General features: G+C 41.9%; 1 long non-coding RNA gene across 4 annotated transcripts in view; it reads right to left on the bottom strand.

The window, feature by feature from the left end:
• Positions 1-23652, bottom strand: part of LOC138285290 (uncharacterized) — a 222877-nt gene that overhangs the window by 109485 nt on the left and 89740 nt on the right. For all 4 annotated transcript variants that reach the window (XR_011201562.1, XR_011201564.1, XR_011201561.1 and 1 more), the window contains one exon: positions 7246-7397. This is a non-coding gene — a long non-coding RNA (uncharacterized lncRNA). The remainder of the gene's footprint in view (positions 1-7245; positions 7398-23652) is intronic.

Raw genomic sequence — 23652 nt, 5'->3', positions numbered from 1 at the left:
GGGTGGAAGGAAATTTGTGGCTCCTCTCAGATTCCAGAACTTTCTGCCACAGAAATGTGAGGAACATGTGTTTTTTTAGCCAAATTTTGAGGTTTGCAAAGGATTCTGGGTAACAGAACCTGGTCAGAGCCACACAAGTCACCCCATCTTGGATTCCCCTAGGTCTCTAGTTTTCAGAAATGCACAGGTTTGGTAGGTTTCCCTTGGTGGCGGCTGAGCTACAGGCCAAAATCTACAGGTAGGCACTTTGCAAAAAACAGGTCTGTTTTCAGTGATGTGTCCACGTTGTGTTTTGGGGCATATCCTGTCGCGGGCGCTAGGCCTACCCACACAAGTGAGGTATCATTTTTATCGGGAGACGTGGGGGAACCCTGGGTGGAAGGAAATTTGTGGCTCCTCTCAGATTCCAGAACTTTCTGCCGCAGAAATGTGAGGAACATGTGTTTTTTTAGTCAAATTTTGAGGTTTGCAAAGGATTCTGGGTAACAGAACCTGGTCTGAGCCACACAAGTCACCCCATCTTGGATTCCCCTAGGTCTCTAGTTTTCAGAAATGCACGGGTTTTGTAGGTTTCCCTAGGTGGCGGATGACCTACAGGCCAAAATCTACAGGTAGGCACTTTGCTAAAAACACCTCTGTTTTCCTTCAAAAATTTGGCTGTGTCCACGTTGCGCTTTGGGGCGTTTCCTGTCGCGGGCGCTAGGCCTACCCACACAAGTGAGGTATCATTTTTATCGGGAGACGTGGGGGAACGCTGGGTGGAAGGAAATTTGTGGCTCCTCTCAGATTCCAGAACTTTCTGACACAGAAATGTGAGGAACATGTGTTTTTTTAGACAAATTTTGAGGTTTGCAAAGGATTCTGGGTAACAGAACCTGGTCCGAGCCACACAAGTCACCCTATCTTGGATTCCCCTAGGTCTCTAGTTTTCAGAAATGCACAGGTTTGGTAGGTTTCCCTAGGTGGCGGCTGAGCTACAGGCCAAAATCTACAGGTAGGCACTTTGCAAAAAACACCTATGTTTTCCTTCAAAAATTTGGCTGTGTCCACGTTGCGCTTTGGGGCGTTTCCTGTCGTGGGCGCTAGGCCTACCCACACAAGTGAGGTATCATTTTTATCGGGAGACGTGGGGGAACGCTGGGTGGAAGGAAATTTGTGGCTCCTCTCAGATTCCAGAACTTTCTGCCACAGAAATGTGAGGAACATGTGTTTTTTTAGCCAAATTTTGAGGTTTGCAAAGGATTCTGGGTAACAGAACCTGGTCCGAGCCACACAAGTCACCCCATCTTGCATTCCCCTAGGTCTCTAGTTTTCAGAAATGCACAGGTTTGGTAGGTTTCCCTAGGTGGCGGCTGAGCTACAGGCCAAAATCTACAGGTAGGCACTTTGCAAAAAACACCTCTGTTTTCCTTCAAAAATTTGGCTGTGTCCACGTTGCGCTTTGGGGCGTTTCCTGTCGCGGGCGCTAGGCCTACCCACACAAGTGAGGTATCATTTTTATCGGGAGACGTGGGGGGAACGCTGGGTGGAAGGAAATTTGTGGCTCCTCTCAGATTCCAGAACTTTCTGCCACAGAAATGTGAGGAACATGTGTTTTTTTAGCCAAATTTTGAGGTTTGCAAAGGATTCTGGGTAACAGAACCTGGTCCGAGCCACACAAGTCACCCCATCTTGGATTCCCCTAGGTCTCTAGTTTTCAGAAATGCACAGGTTTGGTAGGTTTCCCTAGGTGGCGGCTGAGCTACAGGCCAAAATCTACAGGTAGGCACTATGCAAAAAACACCTCTGTTTTCCTTCAAAAATTTGGCTGTGTCCACGTTGCGCTTTGGGGCGTTTCCTGTCGCGGGCGCTAGGCCTACCCACACAAGTGAGGTATCATTTTTAACGGGATACGTGGGGGAACGCTGGGTGGGAGGAAATTTGTGGCTCCTCTCAGATTCCAGAACTTTCTGCCACAGAAATGTGAGGAACATGTTTTTTTTTAGCCAAATTTTGAGGTTTGCAAAGGATTCTGGGTAACAGAACCTGGTCCGAGCCACACAAGTCACCCCATCTTGGATTCCCCTAGGTCTCTAGTTTACAGAAATGCACAGGTTTGGTAGGTTTCCCTAGGTGGCGGCTGAGCTACAGGCCAAAATCTACAGGTAGGCACTTTGCAAAAAACATCTCTGATTTCCTTCAAAAATTTGGCTGTGTCCACGTTGCGCTTTGGGGCGTTTCCTGTCGCGGGCGCTAGGCCTACCCACACAAGTGAGGTATCATTTTTAACGGGAGACGTGGGGGAACGCTGGGTGGAAGGAAATTTGTGGCTTCTCTCAGATTCCAGAACTTTCTGCCACAGAAATGTGAGGAACATGTGTTTTTTTAGCCAAATTTTGAGGTTTGCAAAGGATTCTGGGTAACAGATCCTGGTCCGAGCCACACAAGTCACCCCATCTTGGATTCCCCTAGGTCTCTAGTTTTCAGAAAGGCACAGGTTTGGTAGGTTTCCCTAGGTGGCGGCTGAGCTACAGGCCAAAATCTACAGGTAGGCACTTTGCAAAAAACACCTCTGTTTTCCTTCAAAAATTTGGCTGTGTCCACGTTGCGCTTTGGGGCGTTTCCTGTCGCGGGCGCTAGGCCTACCCACACAAGTGAGGTATCATTTTTATCGGGAGGCGTGGGGGAACGCTGGGTGGAAGGAAATTTGTGGCTCCTCTCAGATTCCAGAACTTTCTGCCACAGAAATGTGAGGAACATGTGTTTTTTAGCCAAATTTTGAGGTTTGCAAAGGATTCTGGGTAACAGAACCTGGTCCGAGCCATACAAGTCACCCCATCTTGGATTCCCCTAGGTCTCTAGTTTTCAGAAATGCACAGGTTTGGTAGGTTTCCCTAGGTGGCGGCTGATCTACAGGCCAAAATCTACAGGTAGGCACTTTGCAAAAAACACCTCTGTTTTCCTTCAAAAATTTGGCTGTGTCCACGTTGCGCTTTGGGGCGTTTCCTGTCGCGGGCGCTAGGCCTACCCACACAAGTGAGGTATCATTTTTATCGGGAGGCGTGGGGGAACGCTGGGTGGAAGGAAATTTGTGGCTCCTCTCAGATTCCAGAACTTTCTGCCACAGAAATGTGAGGAACATGTGTTTTTTTAGCCAAATTTTGAGGTTTGCAAAGGATTCTGGGTAACAGAACCTGGTACGAGCCACACAAGTCACCCCATCTTGGATTCCCCTAGGTCTCTAGTTTTCAGAAATGCACAGGTTTGGTAGGTTTCCCTAGGTGGCGGCTGAGCTAGAGGCCAAAATCTACAGGTAGTCACTTTGCTAAAAACAGGTCTGTTTTCTGTGATGTGTCCACGTTGTGTTTTGGGGCATATCCTGTTGCGGGCGCTAGGCCTACCCACACAAGTGAGGTATCATTTTTATCGGGAGACTTGGGGGAACACAGAATAGCAAAACAAGTCTTATTGCTCCTTGTCTTTCTCTACATTTTTCCCTTCCAAATGTAAGACAGTGTGTAAAAAAGACGTCTATTTGAGAAATGCCCTGTAATTCACATGCTAGTATGGGCACCCCGGAATTCAGAGATGTGCAAATAACCACTGCTTCTCAACACCTTATCTTGTGCCCATTTTGGAAATACAAAGGTTTTCTTGATAGCTATTTTTTACTCTTTATATTTCAACAAATGAATTGCTGTATACCCGGCATAGAATGAAAACCCACTGCAGGGTGCTGGATTTATTGGCTCTGGGTACCTAGAGTTCTTGATGAACCTACAAGTCCTATATATCCCCGCAACCAGAAGAGTCCAGCAGACGTAACGGTATATTGCTTTCAAAAATCTGACATTGCAGGAAAAAGTTACAGAGTAAAACTTAGAGAAACATTGATGTTTTTTTCACCTCAATTTCAATATTTTTCTTTTTCGGTTGTTATTTTCTGTAGGAAACCCTTGTAGGATCTACACAAATTACCCCTTGCTGAATTCAGAATTTTGTCTACTTTTCAGAAATGTTGCGGTTTCTGGGATCCAGCATTGGTTTCATGCCCATTTTTGTCACTGACTGGAAGGAGGCTGAAAGCACAAAAAATCATAAAAATGGGGTATGTCCCAGTAAAATGCCAAAATTGTGTTGAAAAATTGGGGTTTCTGATTCAAGTCTGCCTGTTCCTGAAAGCTGGGAAGCTGGTGATTTTATCACCGCAAACCCTTTGTTGATGCCCTTTTCAGGGAAAAAACCACAAGCCTTCTTCTGCAGCCCATTTTTCCAATTAAAAAAAAATAAAAATGAATTTCACTGTTTTTTGGCTAATTTCTTGCCCTCCTTCTGGGGAACCCACAAAGTCTGGTACCTCTAGAATCCCTAGGATGTTGGAAAAAAAGGACGCAAATTTGGCGTGGGTAGCTTACGTGAACAGAAAGTTATGAGGGCCTAAGCGCGAACTGCTCCAAATAGCCAAAAAAAGGCTCGGCACAGGAGGGGGAAAAGGCCTGGAAGCGAAGGTGTTAAGGTATTGCTGACCTCATAAAAGTTCTTTTACTGGAGCTGCACTGAGCCACAGGCACAATGCCCACTTTCTGGTATAACTACAGCCTACTTTACTATTTGCATTAATTCTTTAAAGATACGTAAAGAATTTGCAGTCTGTCCTCCTTCCCATTGAGCAGCAAAGACTTGATAGCTCGTTTCCTCACAGACATTTGTAAAGCACACTTAAGTGAATACACTTGTCATGGAAAACAAATGGATGCACATAAAGCTTCCCAGTGAAAACTGTTGACTGAAAAAGACAGTTTAAACTGTCCCTTATGTTCAACGAACATATTGTGATTCCAAGCAAACAGTCACCAATTTTCTGAGTTTACAGAAAACTCTTCCCACACTCTCCAATGCTGGAAGCACTGTGATTTTGGTCACAGCAGCTGCCAACTTGTGCTTTTTCTATATCCCCCCACTGCCTATCTGGAGAAAGTGGGAGATGAAGGAATCCCCCAAATCAAACATTTCAGATTTCAGAACATAATGATAATAAAAAAACAAGGTGGGTGGTGTCAGAGTGGTATATCATATTGGTCTTGTGAGTCAATGCTTATAGTGTGTCTGGGTATGGCATCAGAAGCCAAAACCGTTTATTGTGTGCTTTCTATAACTGATTTTGTACTTTTTGAGCCAAACCTTTTTATTTTATTTTTTCACTTTTTCTAATCTTTGCTCATTTTTGTGCTCCATATAATGTCAGCTCCCTTTTATACCTCCATAAAAAAATTGTTGTCCAGAGATTTTCATTTTTGATTTGTGTTTTTGAATCATTTGAGAAGCAATTCAGTTTTACACTTTTTGGTTTACCTGGACATGTTGATGGCTTGCAGTGATTGTGCACACATTGGCAAGGCAGTTGGGTTATAAAAGTCTGGAGCTTTGTGTGTTTGTGTCTACAGCTGACACAGATTCTTTTTCAGCAGCTACTTCATTGGTACAGTCTTGAAAAAGCACCATGGCAGTGTCATGCATGATGGATGTTCCAGACAAGAAGAGCTGTCTTCAAAATCAAAATTATCAAGAGCTGCAATTGTAAATCATTTCCTGGTAAAGTGACTTGGAAGTGGTGTGCTGTCGGATTCACAATATTTTATAGCATGAGTTGCTACCAAGTTCCTGCTCCATTCTATGTCACTGTAACTTGTTGATATACCAATCCTATTCATTGAAGTGATTAGTACTCTACTTTTGCACTTGTCATAGATTGCGTGGGCAGTCATCATGTGTAGCGGAGGTTTCTTTTGCTGTGATGTAATTTGCAAGACATGATTTGGAAGAGACAGTACATTTGAAGAGCATAAGCCTGTCGGTTCATGGGAATCATCTTCTACTCTTCGCTTATATCTTCAAAGCCATCATCAATGTTGTCAGTTTCTGTTTCGAACTCAAGAACTTTAGCATGTTATAGTTTTTCTTTGCTTTAAACAATGATGTAAACAATGTTAAGATAACATCCGTCATTCTTGTTGACTCCTGTGATTTGCGGAGCTCTGGGGTAAGTCCAAAATCTAAGGGCCACATTAAGAGACTGGCAGTCTTAAGGTCGGACCCTCACACTCCAGGTTGTCTAACGCCACATTACAACCCCAGCAGTCGGACCGCTTAAAGGCCGCCGACATTGGCAGGAACACTGTTCCTGATGGGCTGATGGTGGTCGGATGCACGGTCCACCACGGTGGTTCTGAACTCAGCACCGCCATGCTGATCACGACTCCACTTTCCGCCAGCCTTTCCATGGAATGTCTTACCACCATGGATAAACTAGCGGAAAGCCAGTGAGGAACCCACAGAGGGGCCCCTGCCCAGCACCCTCAGAATGTGCACTCTCTGCTTTGCAGACAGTGTGTATTCTGAGGGTGCTGGTGTGCTACGGTAGGAACATTGTAATACCATGGGGCATAATGGCAACGTCCTCCCTGCTGCACAGGCAGTCTCGCATGGGTTCCTGCTAATTTTACTGCATCATGTGATCTTATTTTGGCAGCAAGAACTTCAGGAGTCAAATCAGTTGAGAACACCATAAATGGCTCATTCTTTTTGTTAGACTGACAAAAAATAATTCTGTCATTGTGCATTCTCACCAGAAAAATATTAATTTCATTATTATGGATCAATACAGTTTTGTCAAAGTTGACAATTAAATCTCTGATCTCACTGAATGTGAACCCATAGCCGGCACCCAAGTGTGGCTTTACTATTTAATTTGCTTTTTCAAAAAGTGTAAACTTAACTGAAGGTTGGTGGATACGTTGTTGTCGGGAGCTTAGTGTACATGCATATTTTTTAATGTATGCAAGCATGCAGTTTTGGTGGCCATACAAATCTGCTGCAACTACATTCACCTCACTGTTTAGATCAGCTACTCTGCTGAAACTAGCTGCAGGTAGAAACATGTTTGCCTTTTGGGACTTACATACTCTGTACTTTGTTCCTTGTCACACTCTTTGGCCCTTGTTCTGACTAAACCACAGATAACACATTGAAGATCCTCTGCTTTCTGATCAGTTGTTGGAGGTGCACAAGGGGTAGTCATCAATCTTCTAAGTGGAAGGGCATTGGGTTTGGTTGTCGTTGCTGTCTCAGAAGTCTCTGATTCTTGTAGTGATTCACTGGTTTCTGTTATTTTTTTTAATTGTGTGCAACTTGTAGCACTTGTTACAATGATAAAACATGTGATCCTCTTCACCAATCAGTTTCAATCTTTTGTGAACTTTGTCTTACCGTATTTCTGCAGCATCTTCTGTCCAGCTGCAGGTTTTTTCTTTGTTGAAGGAGTCCTCAGATTTTGTAGTTAGCAACACTTTGTCAGGTGGTAAAGACCTTCTGCTATCACCTGTTTCCTTTATGTTTACGAATCTGAATCAATGGAAAACCTGAAACAAAACAATATTAAAATAAATTAACAATATGATGGATAAAACACATCATTATAGAACTGCCATTTTGGAAAATGGCAGAAGGAATGCTCTGAGGAGTTATTATATATAGATCAAATGGTTCTTGAAATATTACATTCAGAACAAATGGGCCTGGATCAGCAACTTCTACCCAAGCTAAATTATCAAAAAACACAAATCAAAAACGAAAGTCTCTGGGCAACCGTTTTCTTATGGAGCCAAGGGGCCAGGACTAATATGTGTTGTTCTCTGAAAAGAGGCTATGGAATGAGATTAAGACTAGCTTCTATATTTTTTTATTGATTAAAAGTGGAATGTGTTTTCTGTGTATTTAAATAATGCCAAAGATAGATTTCAAACGTTTGAGTGTTTTGTTTCTCTTTATCCTGGTCTCTAATATTAGGTTTTACTGCTGCATGACAGAGTTTAATGTGGATAACATGCTTTATTTTGCATTCACTATATCAGGGACACTTTTTATTTTAGAAATGTCATTTAAAAAGGGAACATATTCACATATTGTATCCTTTACTTTTTTTAATTTATCTTAGTAACTCGTGGAGACTTGTTTTACTGATTAGACATCTTTTTTTGTAATTTGACAAGGGAATAGTGGTTATTCTTCTTCCTGACATATTATATTCCAATGAATTATTATAAAACAATAAATTGCCTTATTACCTCACTAAACTACATCCTTTACATGAACTGCACAAGAGAGCACACATCGCTGTCAGGTTTTGCGAAATGCAGATTGACAAGTACATAGTGCACCCTGCAAGATGAATATGTGATTGTAAGTTGACATTTTCAGCCCACATAGCATTCACTTAAAAGCCCAAGCACGTGAGGAAATGGTTCATTGGGAACCCCACTACAAAAGCAACGTATTGTGCTCTTTTCCATCTATTACTCTCAGTATCATTTGGAGGTCATTGTCCTGTGTAGCACACAGCACAAAGCCTTAGGTCACCTCTGGTTCTTTCATTGGTGCATGAATCATTTTGCTGCATCCCTCACCTATTATTTCTAATAAGTTAATTTCCATGGAAGGATTTCTGGGCAGCTGTTAAGCTCTGGTGTTAGCAAAAGGAAGTCTTAGACTTTCAAATTTCATTCAAATACTAACCTCTAAATTTGGCTGTCCAGCATCGCAGGAACCTGCTGTTTGCTGTAGGCAAATAGTGAATCGTCTACATAGTCTTAGGTAAAAAAATATATCGGAGGTTCGCCACAAATACTTGCCACTCTAAAATGGGGACTTCGTCTGAAGGGAAAGAATAGAGAGGAACATGCACCTACATATGGACAGAAAAAAAAAAACTATACCATTGTCCATGTCTTTGACCAAGGCATCTTATATCTCTCATCATGCACTCGTACCATAACCATGCAACTAGGTAAATCTTTATTTGGAAACCATGGTTCACACAAACCCAAAATTCGACTCGAATTTGTGTATTGTACTGTCTTTTTCCCAGAAAACCAAGATCTGGAATTCTATGTTGGAATCTTGAGTGCTTAATTTTAGGTGTACAATTTATTGGAAAATAATAAAGTTGTAAAACCGCAGGACCTTGCCATGTAGATAGTCTCTACCTGACCTTTTTCTGAGGTTCAAAGATTATTGTTGATGCTTAAAATAGTGTGTTATTTAGAGCTCAATAACACTATGATTATTAGCAATAATACTACTACAAGTAGTCTTTCTTCTGCTACAAATAGGCCTGTGAAGGTAACACTAGTACCACATGCTATCACAAGTTCTACCTGAAGTACTACTATTTACAATGTTTCTTTAAGTCCTTTTGGACTTCCATTTTACAAATACTTTACATATCTCTGGTTTGCAATGTTCTATACGAGTTTTCTATTTTTAGCTGGCCCGAATATTCTTACTAAGCTCCAAACCATAAAAAAAGATGTGTTGTTTTCAAATTTATTACAGCAGCACAACTGAAGAATGTAAACTTGCTTTTTTTTAAAAACTTTCAAATCATGTTTACATACGTAAGGGCATGCCCCTTCTTACCCACAGTTGTAAAGTTTCAGATCTTGCCCCAGACTCATTTACCTTTTCCTCATCATAATCGTTTACCTATATTGGCATATAGATGCCCATACTTGACAATACTGCCTTCCTTGATACACATAGATGCCTGGAGATTTTGTCTGTTTACTCCTCCTGGCAAACCATGTTAACTACTGCTATTTCAACATGTAGTACATCTACAGGCACCAGCACTATTTATTAGTGCTAATGATGATACAACTACTACTAGAGTTATTTGTACTAATAATCAGAGTACATGACTATTTACTAGTATTCATTCTAGTACTGACTCTGTTAAAAGTTCTGAGAATATTATTATTATTATTATTATTATTATTATTACACTTACAACTCGTAGGGGGGTATTAGTAGCACAATTACTCCTACTGCATGTGCTACCACTAGAGGGATGAATATCAATTGGTATTACTATGACTCCTACTTTTATCACTACTACTGCTATTGGCCGTTTACTACTACTGGTACGGGTAACACTGCTAGTACCACTAATAATATTGCTATCATTTATCTTAGTACTAATAGCAATAGTAATTCCACAACTGCTATACTTGTACTTCCACTGCTACTACTAGTGGTGCTGTTCATGGCAGAAGTGGAATTCTTAGGTATTAGCATCAGTAGTAGTTGTGGCAGTAGTATTAGTAGTTTTATCTCGAAAAATAGAGACTGATTACAGCTGTTTAAAAGTATTAGTTCAAAACTGTTGCATATTCATAAATACAATAATCTAAAATATACACAGACAAAAAAACAAACATTCTTGCAAAATAATCATTGTGTTAAAACAAATTACCATTCCTGTTGTTGAGCTACTTTGCCTATTACCACAAAAATTGAACTTTTTGAAGATCGGTGTAAAAGATTGCGTTTTGGGTGAATCATAAAGACTACTTAGCAGAAAAAACTTCATCACTTTCTCAATGATATCAAGTTCACAGTTGCATTTTCAAGTCTGTAGCCAGTTGGGATCATACTTACGTGTTTGCTCCCATTTAGCAGGAAATTTAAAAATACTCCCACCAGACAGGAGCACACATGTTTCTCTGCCATCGCTAGTGCAGGCAGGGAAACTGCTGTGTCCCTGGTAAGTCAACTGTCCCTGGGTCTTTAAAGACTCACGAAAGGGGGCACGCATGACCTCTCTCCCTTTTTATTTGAATCAAGGCCCTGGGAGATCCCCAGGGCCCTTTTAAGGCTTTGAGAGTTGGCAATCTGCCCTGTAGTATGGGGTCCCCAGTGCCTTCCCAGGCTTGGGGGGCCATGAGGCCCCCTCCCTTTTAAAAAAAAATGATCGACCCTGGGGGATGGAGTCCATAGGGACTTCACAGGGTTGAGGAGGGGAGCTGTGTGGCTCCCTTACCCTTTTTCCGATTTCAGCACCAGGGGATGGGTCCTCGCAGCCACCATTTGCTTGGGTATGGGGGCCACACTCCCCCTTCCCCTAATTAAAATATACATGCCTCCAGGGGATGGGGTCCATGGGGCATACAATGGGACGAGGGAAGGGAGCCTAAACACTACCCTCTCTGCATATGTATAAAATTGGCATGCACTATTTGTTTGTTTTTGCTATGATCGTCCTTATGTCCCCTGGGATCGCAGTAAAAAGTGCTGATTTTATTTTCTAGACAATTGGTCCCAGGTGGTGTCCCTGTGGGCCCCCCTCAACAGGAGCTAGGGGGGCAAGGTATCCCTACCCTGTCCCTTATGTCTTTTTATTTTAACTTCAGAACAGGAGACTAAGGGCCGAATGAAGTGTTTGGTGGATGGATTACTCTGTCACAAATGTGATGGACATTCCGTCCGCTGTATTACAATCTTCTTAGGCTATAATGGGATCATATATATGGCGGATGGGATATCCTCATATTTGTAATGGAGTGAGCCCCTCCGCAGAACTCTAAATCTGGCTCTATGTCTCCGCCTCCTATAATGGTTGCCAGCAACATTTTTCTCATGTTACTGGCAGCCAGTCAGAGCGCTCGCTCCTGCTGGAATCTGACTCCCCGGAAGCAAATTGGCCCAAGGGAAAAAAGCTCCCTGGCCCAATCGGAAAGCACTATTTTTTTAACATTGGGTTTGAGGAACTCACAGGAGAGTCCCTCGAACCCAAAAGCCCAGATATACAAATATTCTTGACCCTTAATTTCTCACAAACTACTGAACGGATTCACAATAGATCACAATCTGTGAAGCAAGATCTAGCTTCCTGCCAGATCTGGTGTACCTCTGTTCAGCAGTTTTTGAGGTAGCGCTACTTAAAGAAGTCTATGCAAAATACATAGACCCCACTTTTTTCTTGATCCACGCTTCCACGTTTGACGGATCACCCTGAAACTTTCCAGGAATTAGATGAAGTTAGTTTTCTTTTTTTGGGTAATATATATTAGAATTGAGGTATATAAATACATCAGAAATATGAAGCTCCACAAGTACTAACGAATGAAACCCTAGAAAGGAATAGGGGATAAGGACTCTACCACAGTTCCTTCCAATTTTAAGAGTATTGACATCCCTGAGTTATTGACTACCCCCGATTTGTTGAATGAGTGTGTTTAAGAATCTCATGGGACAAAGGAGGTCCTTTGGATCCCAGATGGGGAGCTGGCAGCTCAAGTGGGTTGTGACAATGTAACTGCAGCTGACAGGTCTGATGAATTGAAGCCATTTGTTACAGTTTTGCAAGGGGGCACTTTGAATGAAATGTGGTTTATAACCGATGACCCGGTAGGGAATGGCTTGAAATCCAAAACTACGTTTTGTCCACAATTGCCCCCTGGTAAAAGGGTTGATCTGTTCCAAGAGCTGGTAATAGAGGATCTGAATGAATTGCTTAAGAAATGGTGTAACAGCAGAAGTAAATGAAACTTCTCACAGAAAGGATTGGAAGGACATTTCTGCTTTACTTGAGATAACTCTAACTATAACTGGTGAATTTCTATGGTTTCATACGTTTAAAATGAAATGTGAGCCTAGCTACATCTCTGTAACATTTGTTTTTGTAAAAATATATATATATGTGTATATATATATATGTATGTATATATATACATATATATATAGATATAGATATAGAAATATTGAACACGACTACAGCTCAAACTGCTGGACGGAATTACACCAAATTTGACAGAAAGCTAGCTTTCGGTAAACAGATTGTGAATTTGGTTATTTGGTGTAAATCTGTTCAGTAACTTTTGAGATATTAAAGAGAGAATACATTTGTATATGTTGGGCCGCGGTTGCATCGCAACAGTTTCACTAAGAATAAGAGCTTGTCAGTGATATGCAGAGCTCTGATTGGCTGCCAGCACTTCAACCAGGAAGTGTTGGTGGCCATCCCAGAAAATAAAAATAAAAAAGAAGCCCCCTTAGCTCTGCTGCTGGGGTCCCATAGGGACCCTGACAGAGCAAAAAAAATAATTTCAAAACATTTTTTTCTGCAGCCCCGGGGACCACCACCTCCTGGGGCTAAAATAATTATGGATGCGGGGAGCTGCATGGCCTCCTAAAGCCCCAGGGACTGCCACCTCCCCAGGCCAAACAATCAGTTATGTGTGGGGTGGCTGTGCACACTCCCGGCAGCCCCAGGGACTGCTACCTCCCCTGGGCAAACAAACAGTTGTATGTAAGGGGCCGTGGATCCCCCTCCCCCGGGGACCACCACCTCCCTGGGGCTAAAATAAAGCAATGAGGTGGTCAGTTGAGGACCTCCAGCCCCGGGGACCACAACCTCCCTGGGGCAATATATGTCAGAGAGGGGTCGTGCGACCCCTCAAGGAGCCAATGATGGCCCTTCAAGTAGGGAGCTGCTATTTAAAGCAGATCCATGCTTGTGGGAGTAATGCCAGCTCCTCCAGGAGTTGGGAACCGGCTAGGACCGTTGGGGCCTTCAGGTTTCCCCCACAGTCCTCTAGAGGAAATAAAATGGCCTACTGGGAGAGCTATTATACAGTCACTCAGTAGAATGAAGGTTGAAGTCTTGGTATCTCATGCTATGTTTCCTTATTTAATAAGTCACCTTGTGGCCTAATGTTACTTAGTGGCACACATTATAGTTTCTTCAGATAAGTATGACTATAAGTGTAACTATAACTGCTGAATTTCTATGGGTATGTGTGGGTAAAACGTCAACCTAACTATAACATCCCTGTAAGCTTTAGTTTTCTCAGTGAATTTCTATGTTTTTTTCAATGTAAAGCAATATATAATTACAGTATGTTAATTCAACCACCTTCTTCAGCTAGGCACGGCGAGGGTTGGCTGCAGGGCCTAGCCTGTGGCCAGACCCTGCAGCCACACCTCCCCTCGGCCAATGCCCCTGCATACACCCAAAGCAATATATATTCACTAAAAAAACACAAAGGTTACAAGGACGTTATAGTTAGATTTCGATTTTACAGGCATAAAACCATAACAATTCACCTGTTATATTAATTTCCAGTAACTAAAACTCTTCCCTAATGTAACTATAACTTGCTCTCTTGCCATGAACAGTTTTCTCAACAATAATTTTATTGGAGATGTTGCAGTGATAATTTGAATGATGCCATAGACTATGTCATGACTGATGTAATATATGGGGTAATTAGCAGTGCATAGCAATAGTTCCCAGGCTTTGGGGAAGAGCTACTCATTTACATGCATCATGTGTGAGTACATACTGATGGCGATGCTGATGAATTGTACTTAATTCTGTGCTTGATTTGGATGTTCCCTGTCAGACATACTAATTGTCATTATGACAGCGCAAAACCACCCTGCAGAACCTCATTGCATGGTACTAAGTGCTCTGTTTAGTGGACGTCATTTAGGGGTCATCAGGGGGTCGCAGCTGCAACCCTTGCCCCTTGTGAGGCCTGACACTGTCTTTGCGATAGCAGGCCTCAAAAATGGCAAAATGAGTGCCTGGACCGCAGGGGCAGCTGGTCTTTGTGGACGTCAGTTGAAGACCCACTTTCCTGGTTTCTTGTCAATTTTTTTACTATAACGTTACTCACTATTTGTGTATGAAAAAATGGAGTACAGTTATCTGGAATATGACGCTATCTGGCAGCTAAGGTAAGTAAAAATGCTTTAAATTTATGTTGTATGCATGCTTGCAGGTCAGAGTGTGTTTATCTGAAAGAGAGTGTATGAATATGTGTGTATGTGTAAGCATGTGCATGCCAGTCAAAGTATAGGTCAAATGGCATGTGATGCCACTTCTGCCACCCCTGGTATTTTGGTGAATTGAAGCCCATGCTCTGGAATTGCCTATTACTTCTGCTTTCCAAACATTCCGGTTAATGAGTGATCCACCTATTTTAACACTATTGCCATTCCACGCTGGGCCAAATAATGAAGCCATGGATCCACACAGAGTAATCTGTGTGCCATTCTCCATATCTGTAGCATGCATAATATATATATATATATATATATATATATATATATATATATATATATATATCAATATATACATAAATATTTTATATTAGTAACAGTGAATTACAGGATATTTTTACCGAGGTGTTCCATCAAGTAGACAATGAGAGTGAAGCTCGAGTTGTCTATTATGTCACTCAGAACATCAATGTGAGAAACATCCTTATAATCTACTTTTTACCCATCTATAATGTATGCTAAGTATGGCCCACAAAATCATCTTCCCCTGCCTTCAACTACTGTGCAGGGGTAGAGGATATGGGTGCGCTATACATACTCTACCCTCGCCTCCCTAACGCAAATGGGAACAATAAATATATTACCTGCTTTCCTTAACCAAACCCGCCACCTTCCCTGCCGTCCTCCCCCCTCCTGCAGTTGAGCTTTCTGCTGTTAGTCAAAGCAGATATGCAGAGTTGCACTGACAGGCTCTCAGAGAGCCCTGTCAGCCTGGCCTGGAAGGCCTTTTTGACGTTACAATAGTTGATAACCAGTTTTGTTATCAACTGTTGTGATGTCATAGCAAGACGTTCTGAGTTTCAGAAGCTAAAATAAATGATAGAAGCTCTCTATGAGAGTATGATTAACAACTGGATAATTAGTTAATGTGTTTGGGGCCACTATGTGTACCTGTTATTCACATTTCAGTATTGTCTATTCTATAGTAATCCACTTAGGTGGATCTTTAATTTAAGTCCTGTTGTATATCAGCTGGGAAGAGTGATTAGCTTTTTAGTATGTACCCATGTGTGGCACCCACCTTTTGTGGTGTGGGTGTATAATTTGTTAGTTTTTAATCTGGGTTTAGAGGCCACCCATTTAAATGGTTTAATGTTCTTATTATTTTCTTGATCATTTCTTCTAATTCCTGTTAGTTCAATGTACCACAAGGTAAATACTGTAGAGTGAATGCATGGCATTGTTTACTTCAGTGCACAAGACTAATCCTTATAACTATCAATAACTAATGAAGCTGGTAAAACCACTAACTAGGGATTCCAGAGCAGCATGCTGCCCATCCAAAAGCACTTCAGTGCACAGAGCCTGACAACAGAACAGATGGAGTCTGCTGCCGAACAACATGGCTGCTGCACTGTCGGGCTCCGCTGCATGGGGAGGCCCTGGGGGATTTAGAAGCAGTATCTGGCGTCCTTCACTGGCAGATGGGTTGACAGTGTCCCCTGGAACCACCAGGGCCCTGATTGGAGGGTCCCTTGTGGGTCACTGGCCCGGTTTGGGAGTGGTGAGGGTGGAGCCGGCCTGCAGAGGAGCCTGATGGCTTGAGGCGTTGTGTTGTAATCTGTATTTATCACTAGTATGAGCGAGCGCTAGCGCACTCATGAAATAAACATTCTGTTCTAATGATTCCCTAGGCGTTCCTATCTTTGGTAGTTGTGAGGACATGGCAAAGAGGGAAGTGACGCTTGACCTTTGCTACTAATTAATACTCAAGCCCTTAACCATTGTCTTCTGAGTACTTGCATCACAACATATTTTTGGCGACGAGCTGCTATTTCCTCCTGTTTAACAGCGAGGTCACAGCACAGCATGACCGCCCTATGTGTGAATATCTCCTGAAGTAAGCTCTATTAGCCCCCCGCTATAACAGACAAGGAGATAATTTCAGACCAACGTGAAAAATAAAAAAGGAACTGAACTTGAGTGTGTGAGGCATCATATGCATGCTTATAGCAATGACAAGCACAGCAATTTTCCTGGCAGCATTCTGAATGTGACACCGAGCGCACGCTTCTGGCTTTACGAGTGTATTATGCTTCTGGCTATAGAAGCGCATCGTGCCACTTATCGTTTGCCATGTTGAACGCTACAGCATGTGCCACGCTGAGCGCCTTCCTGGTGTCCATGTCGTCATTTCTGACCGGCGAAGAAGGTGTGGGACTGTAAAAGAACACGCCCACCAGCATAAGCAACAACATTGAAGAAGGACCCTGACAAGGGTGTTAGAGGAAAAACTCTTAGGCAGTGTTAGGAAGCAGTGTTTAAGAAATAGAAAATACCTATACCAATACATATATATTGTTTTATTTACTTGTTTCCTTATCAAAGATGGATGTTGTGTTGATGACAGAACCGACTCTATTCTTATGACAACCAGGAGATCCACCAATAGAATGGGAGGAGTGGCATTTTTGACAATTATCTTGAAGCTTTAGATGGTCAAGGGTTTCATCCCAGCAGGGAAAAAAGCCATTTTATTAAAGGCTTTAGGGGAAGAGGGACAACATATTTTCAAATACTTACCAGATTTACAAATTCAAGGAGTTGCAGCAGACTTAAATGTGTATCTTGAAGCACACAAAAAATTAGAATTGAGGTTTACAAAAACTCAAAACATAGTCATGACGTGGCATAAATTCTATACCCAGCCTCAAGGAGAAGGGGACTCAACTGACATCTTTGTAACAAGACTGAGGGAACTATCAGTAAAATGTCAGTTTGGACAAATGGCTGATGAGATGATAAGAGATCAATTAATTGTTCAATGTAAAAGTTAAAAAAACGCAAGAGAGGTTGTGAGCTGCATAAAATCCTACATTAAAAGATTTTATAGAAATAGCAAAAGTGGTGGAAGAATCAGAATATTTTACGACGATGATGGATAAAAAGGTGGCAAGAAAAGAGGTAGCAGCAGTAGAAAAGTGCAATAATGTATCTGGCGCGGTAAAGGCAAAGAACATCAATAACAAGATAACAAAGGAAGTAACTAACAAGTTTACAAATATTGCAAATAAAAAATGTGCGAGGTGTGGTAGTTATAACCATACTACTGAACCAAAATACTGTTTTGCAATAGGGAAGGAGTGTAGAAAATGCAGCGTGAAAGGAAATTTCGCCAGGATGTGTCGTAGTCCATTAAAAGGGAGAGTAGCTGTATTTTCGGAAGTAATGGAGATGGATAAACTTCAAGAAGGATTAGACAGAATTCTATATTTTCAAGATGAGAAGACAAATATGACGAGAAAACAAAGACCAAAATCTGAATTTGTGGTTCGAGGAAGAGCTATAGAATTAATGGTTGATTCTGGGTCATTATATACAATTGTTCTGAAAAACTTGTTCATGTCTGAGTGGCCACAAGTAGGGCTGCTTCCTAAGGACATAAAGCCAGGAGGTTACCAAGTATACATGATTGCAGAAATCAAATTTGAGGGAAGGTGCACAAAAGGAAAAGTTTATGTAGCGGAATCTGGTCTACCAATTCTAGGATGGGTTCATCAATATGACCTTCACATTGTTATAAATCCTCGAGCACATAGTCAGATTTTAGTAGTTGAAGGAGTAACATTACAAGACATTACTAGGAAGGCCGGTGATGTCTTCCGCAAAGAAATGGGACGATTGAAGGGTTATTGTCAGAAGATCAAATTAAAGGAAGGTGCAGAGTCTGTTCAACACAAAGTCAGGAGAGTACCAATTGTGGCCAGGGAAGAAGTTCAAAAATTGATAGAGGAAATGTTGATCAGTGGAGTGACAGAACCTGTGGAAGCCTCCAATTGGGTTTCTCCAGTGGTAATCACAAGGAAAACTGATGGCAAACTTATATTTTCTGTTGACTTTAGAAGCCTAAATCAAAATGTGGTAATGGACAATTTTCCCCTTCCAAATATTAACAAACCTGTTTTGATGTTAAAAGGAGGAAAGTTTTTCTCAAAACTAGACTCGAAACATGCCTATCATCAGATAAAACTGCATGCCGATTCCAAGTTATTAACAGCATTTATAACCATGGAAGGCACGTTTCAATTCACTAGAATGCCATTTGGACTATGTTCTGCAGCAATTTTTTTTCAAAGAGTGATTACAGACTTGTTTAAAGGGATACAGAATGTCATCTACTTTCAGGACGATATCTTGGTATTTGGGGACACAGTGGAGAATCACAATTTGACATTGAAGCAGGTTTTAGACAAAATTTAAAAAACTGGTTTGACTTTAAGAAAGGAGAAATGTGTTGCAAAGGAGCTGGACTATTTAGGTCATACTTTCTCACAGGATGGAATCAAACCCAAGAGAGATCTGTTAGATGCTATCAAATTGGCACTGCCACCTCAAAATAAAGAAGGTATTTATTAGGCTTGGTAGAATACTATTTGAAATTTGTAAAACATTTTGCATCCAAGTCTGAGGTTTTGGAAAAAAATTGGAGGAAGGGAGTAAGCTTTGTTTGGAGTACTTCACAAGAACAAGGTTTTGAATCTATAAAAAAAGAAATATGCGAGGCAGGCATTTTAGTTCCTTTTGATGTGGAAAGGAAATCTGTTATTACTGTGGATGCTAGCACTACTGGTGTTGGTGCAGTTTTGTCACACCTTCATGGAACCTGTGAGGAAACTGTAGTGTTTGCATCACATTCTTTAACATCAACAGAACGCAACTATCCTATGATAGAAAGAGAGGCTTTGGCAGCAGTATGGGGCATGGAACACTTTAGGACATACATTTGGGGAAAACAATTCAAATTCCGTACTGATCATAGACCCTTAATGAGAATCTTGCCTCCAGGGGGAGCAAGTAAAAGTTCAGCTAGATTAGTGTAGTGTTCTTTGATTCTTTTCCACGCGCCGTGCGGTGGTGTTTCAGCGTGTCGGCGCGAGGAACAGAATCAGAACGGGAGGAGAAAGCGGAGCGTGGAGGAAGGCAGCGGCGGTTGCGGTGTCTCCCTCCTGGTTATTATTTTAATAAAAAGAATCGTACTTGGGACTCACCGCCACGGCCCAGATTCTTTCACTGGCGACGAAGGGTGTAGTGCTGACCGGGAGGAGAGACAAGAGACAACAGAGGCTGATTTTGACAATGTTCCTGTAGGATTATTTTACGTGACTTCGTGAGGCAGCAACTCCATTTAATGACTAACGCCGTCTCAAGGGAAGGCAGCAGCAAGGATCATAGTGTGCTTAGCAACTATGGAAAGCATTTCCTGAAGGTTTTTCAACGGCAAGAATTGGTGAACTGTAGTTGCCTAGCAACAGTGAGTAGCTTTCTCAGGAAGTTTCTGGGCCCAGGATGTTGCTAGGCAACCGGTGATATTGAGTTTTTCAAGCCTAGATATTGTTTATCCTGGCAACAATTTATCTTCTGAAGGGGTTAGAGCTGCACTGACATTTTGGAGTAGTAAGACCAATCCGGAAGTGTTTGTATATTGTTAAATTTCAAGTAGTAACAGTTTTCAGATTTTATTGAGAAAATGGAAGGATTTACTGCACCAAGTTTTTTCTTGAACACTCCTGGGGAACCCATTGTAGCCTGGGAGGACTGGAAAGAAGGTTTTGAAGCGTATGTCCTGGTTGTGGGTGGAGATATATTTACGGCATCCAGAAAATTGGCCATGTTAAAGCATTGTTTGGGTGCAGAAGGAAGACGCATTTTGAAACATTTACCATATCCTTATGAGGAGGGAGACCCGGATGAGGATGAATATGAGGTTGCCATGGAACAGTTGAACTCCAATTTTGGAAAGAAGAAAAATATCATTGTGGAGCGTTTTACATTTTTAAAAAGGAGCCAATTGCCAGGAGAGTCTGTGGAATTATGTGGCAAGTTTGAGGATTTTGGCAGCCACTTGTAATTATGGTCATTTTCAAGATGAAATGCTGAGAGACCAACTGGTTTTGAAAGTTAATGATAAAAAAATTCAGGAAAAACTGTTGAATACAGAAGATTTGACGTTACAAAAAGCAATAGACTTTATTAAAAGGGTTGAAATAACAAATGATGGCTTAAAGGAACTATCTACCGCATCTGGAGCTATAAATGTGGTCAATGCAGAAGATTCTAAGTTCAAGAAAAAAGATACATTTGGAACTTCTGGGAAGATGGATGGAAGAAAGGACATTGTTTGTTACAAATGTGGCCTTAAGGGGCACATAGCGACTGATATTTGCTGTCCTGCGGCTGGACAAGTGTGCAGAAAGTGCAAGTCCAAGGGACATTTTGCAAGGGTGTGCAAAGGGAGGCAGATGAGTGCGAGGAGGGGTAGAGTTGCAATCAATTCAGTGGGGAGTGATAGTGAGCACATAGACAGCCAGCAATTTATTTTGCAGGTGGTGGATGTTGGGGGTGTGAGTTCTTGTGGTCCGCACTGCGTAGTTAAAATTGATGGGGTAGATATACTCGTGATGGCTGACTCAGGGGCAAGATATACTTTGATTGGAAAAGATAACATACCTAGTTTTCCGACGCATGAGATCAAACCACTGGATGTACGTTTACTAGCTTATGGTAATACACCCATTGAGCTAGTGGGGTATATGGACGCATCACTGGAGTTCCAAGGGACAGTTGTCAAGTCTAAAGTGTATTTTGTGGAGGAGGGTACCAATTTATTAGGTTGGCCGCAACAAAAAGACCTCGGCATAATTCTTGATCCGAATCACCCTGATCAAGTATTGGGTTCGAGGTCTAACGTACACATGGTGCAAAGGACTAACTTTGTAGAGGAATTCCCTCAAGTATTTAGTAATAAGTTAGGAAAGTTGAAAGGATTTATGCATAAAATCGTTTTAAAGCGGGATGCTGTACCTAAGGCGCATAAACCGCGTCCAGTTCCCATTGTGATGAAGGAACAACTACGATGTGAATTATCCAAGTTGTCCGAGCAAGGTGTGATCGAGGAAATCGAAGCGTCTGAGTGGTTGGCGCCAGTGGTGATTGCTAAGAAGGCTAATGGTGACATACGTTTGTGTGTGGATTTGCGCGATCTTAATGCTGCTATATGGGTGGATAGACATCCTCTGCCCAATATAGGTGAAATGTTATCTACAGTGAAAGGGGCAAGTGTATTTTCTACGTTGGATTTTTCATCTGTGTATCATCAGATTGAGTTACATCCGGAGTCACGAGCATTAACTTCTTTCATTACTCCAGAGGGGGCATATAGATTTAGGCGCATGCCTTTCGGCTTGGCATTGGCGTCGTCAGTATTTCAACGGGCAATGCACCATTTACTGAAAGATATCTCAGGTGTTACTTATTTTCAAGATGATATCTTGGTGTTTGGTAGTGACCAGAAAGAACATGATGGAGCAATGAGAAAGGTGTTGGGTGTTTTAAAGGAGAGCGGGTTGACGATCAAATTGGAGAAATGCTGATTGAGTGTGCCAGAAGTGGAGTATTTGGGTCATTGCATTAACAAAGATGGGATTTCGCCTAAACTTAATTTAGTAGAGGCAATAGAAAGCGCGCCTTCTCCAGCTGGCAAAGATCAATTAAGATAATTTTTAGGTCTAGCGGAATATTAATCAAAGTTTATTCCCAAGTTTGCTGACAAAACTGTGCACATGAGAAAGTTGCTATGCGTGAGGGAGCAATTTGTATGGAGTGAGGATTGTGAGAGGGAGTTTTGTTTGTTGAAAAAACAAATTGCCTCTGCTCCAGCTCTTAAGCCGTTTGACACAAGGGATGAGATCATTATTAATATGGACGCCAGTTCCGTTGGGCTGGGTGCGGTATTAATGCAAAGAAGAGGGGAAGAAGAAGTGACAATTGCATATGCTTCCAGACCGCTGAGTTCGTCAGAAATGAACTATTCCACCATTGAAAAGGAGGCATTGGCGTGTTGGTGGGGTGTTGACCATTTCCGCAAGTATGTCTGGGGTTTAAAATTTGTGATTCGTACTGATCATCGTCCTTTAGTAGAAGTATTTTCGAATTTTTGACTAAGGGGGCAGGTAGGGCCACACCTAGAATAGCTTGTTGGGTGGCTAGAATGTTGGAATATAATTATGATTTGGTGTATTTTCCTGGAAAAAAATGTGTTGGCTGATTGTCTGTCTAGGCTTCCTGTGCGTTCAATTCTGGGTGCAAAGGGAGAATCTGAAGTTGATGAACTCATAGCCTATGTTGGTGTGGATATTGGATATGTGACAGAAGGTAGAATTTCTCATGAAGAATGGGTGTCGGTGGTTCAAAAAGATGTTGTGCTACAAGAAGTGATGGGTTATTGCCGTCATGGGTGGCCAAATAGAGGTAGTGCTTCTTGCGATGCAGAATATTTCCGTCAAGTTGGTATAGAGTTGTGTATGATGGATGGAGTGGTGTTCAGGGGCGAGCTGTTGGTGGTTCCTACTGTCTTGCGGGAACAAGTATTGAAATTGGCTCATGAGGGCCATCTCGGAATGAGCGCAACTAAAAGGCGAATCAGATCGGAGTACTGGTGGCCAGGGCTTGATAGGGATGTAGAACATCATGTGAGGGAGTGTGTGTTGTGTGCATGGAGCGACAAGTCTCAAAAGGTTGTTAAAAGTGATCTTGTGGTGTCCGACAAATTGGATGGGCCGTGGAAGAAAATAGCCATTGATATTATGGGTCCGTTTAATATTTTGGGAAGTGTGCCGAAATATGCTTTGGTGGTTGTGGACTATTTTTCCAGGTGGCCAGTCGTGAAATTTGTAGAAAACATAAATACCGGGTGTGTGGTGGAGTTCTTGTCGGATTTGTTTGAGTCAGAAGGAGTCCCTGAGATGATAGTGTCTGACAATGGTGTGCAATTTGTATTGAATGTTATGAAAGAGTTTTTACATAAATTTGATATAGAGCACATCAGAGCATCTGTTTATTATCCACAGAGTAATGGTTTGGTGGAGAGGTGGAACATGACGCTGAAAGAGGGGCTGCAATTAGCAATCTATAATGGTATAAATTGGCGAAAGGCAGTGAAGGACCTAGTTTGGTCATACCGCACAACTCCCCATAGTGTGATGGGAAAATCAC

This window comes from Pleurodeles waltl, chromosome 3_1 (genome assembly GCF_031143425.1).
Source record: "Pleurodeles waltl isolate 20211129_DDA chromosome 3_1, aPleWal1.hap1.20221129, whole genome shotgun sequence".
Classification (NCBI taxonomy): domain Eukaryota; kingdom Metazoa; phylum Chordata; class Amphibia; order Caudata; family Salamandridae; genus Pleurodeles; species Pleurodeles waltl.
This window is presented reverse-complemented; position numbering and strand designations above follow the sequence as displayed.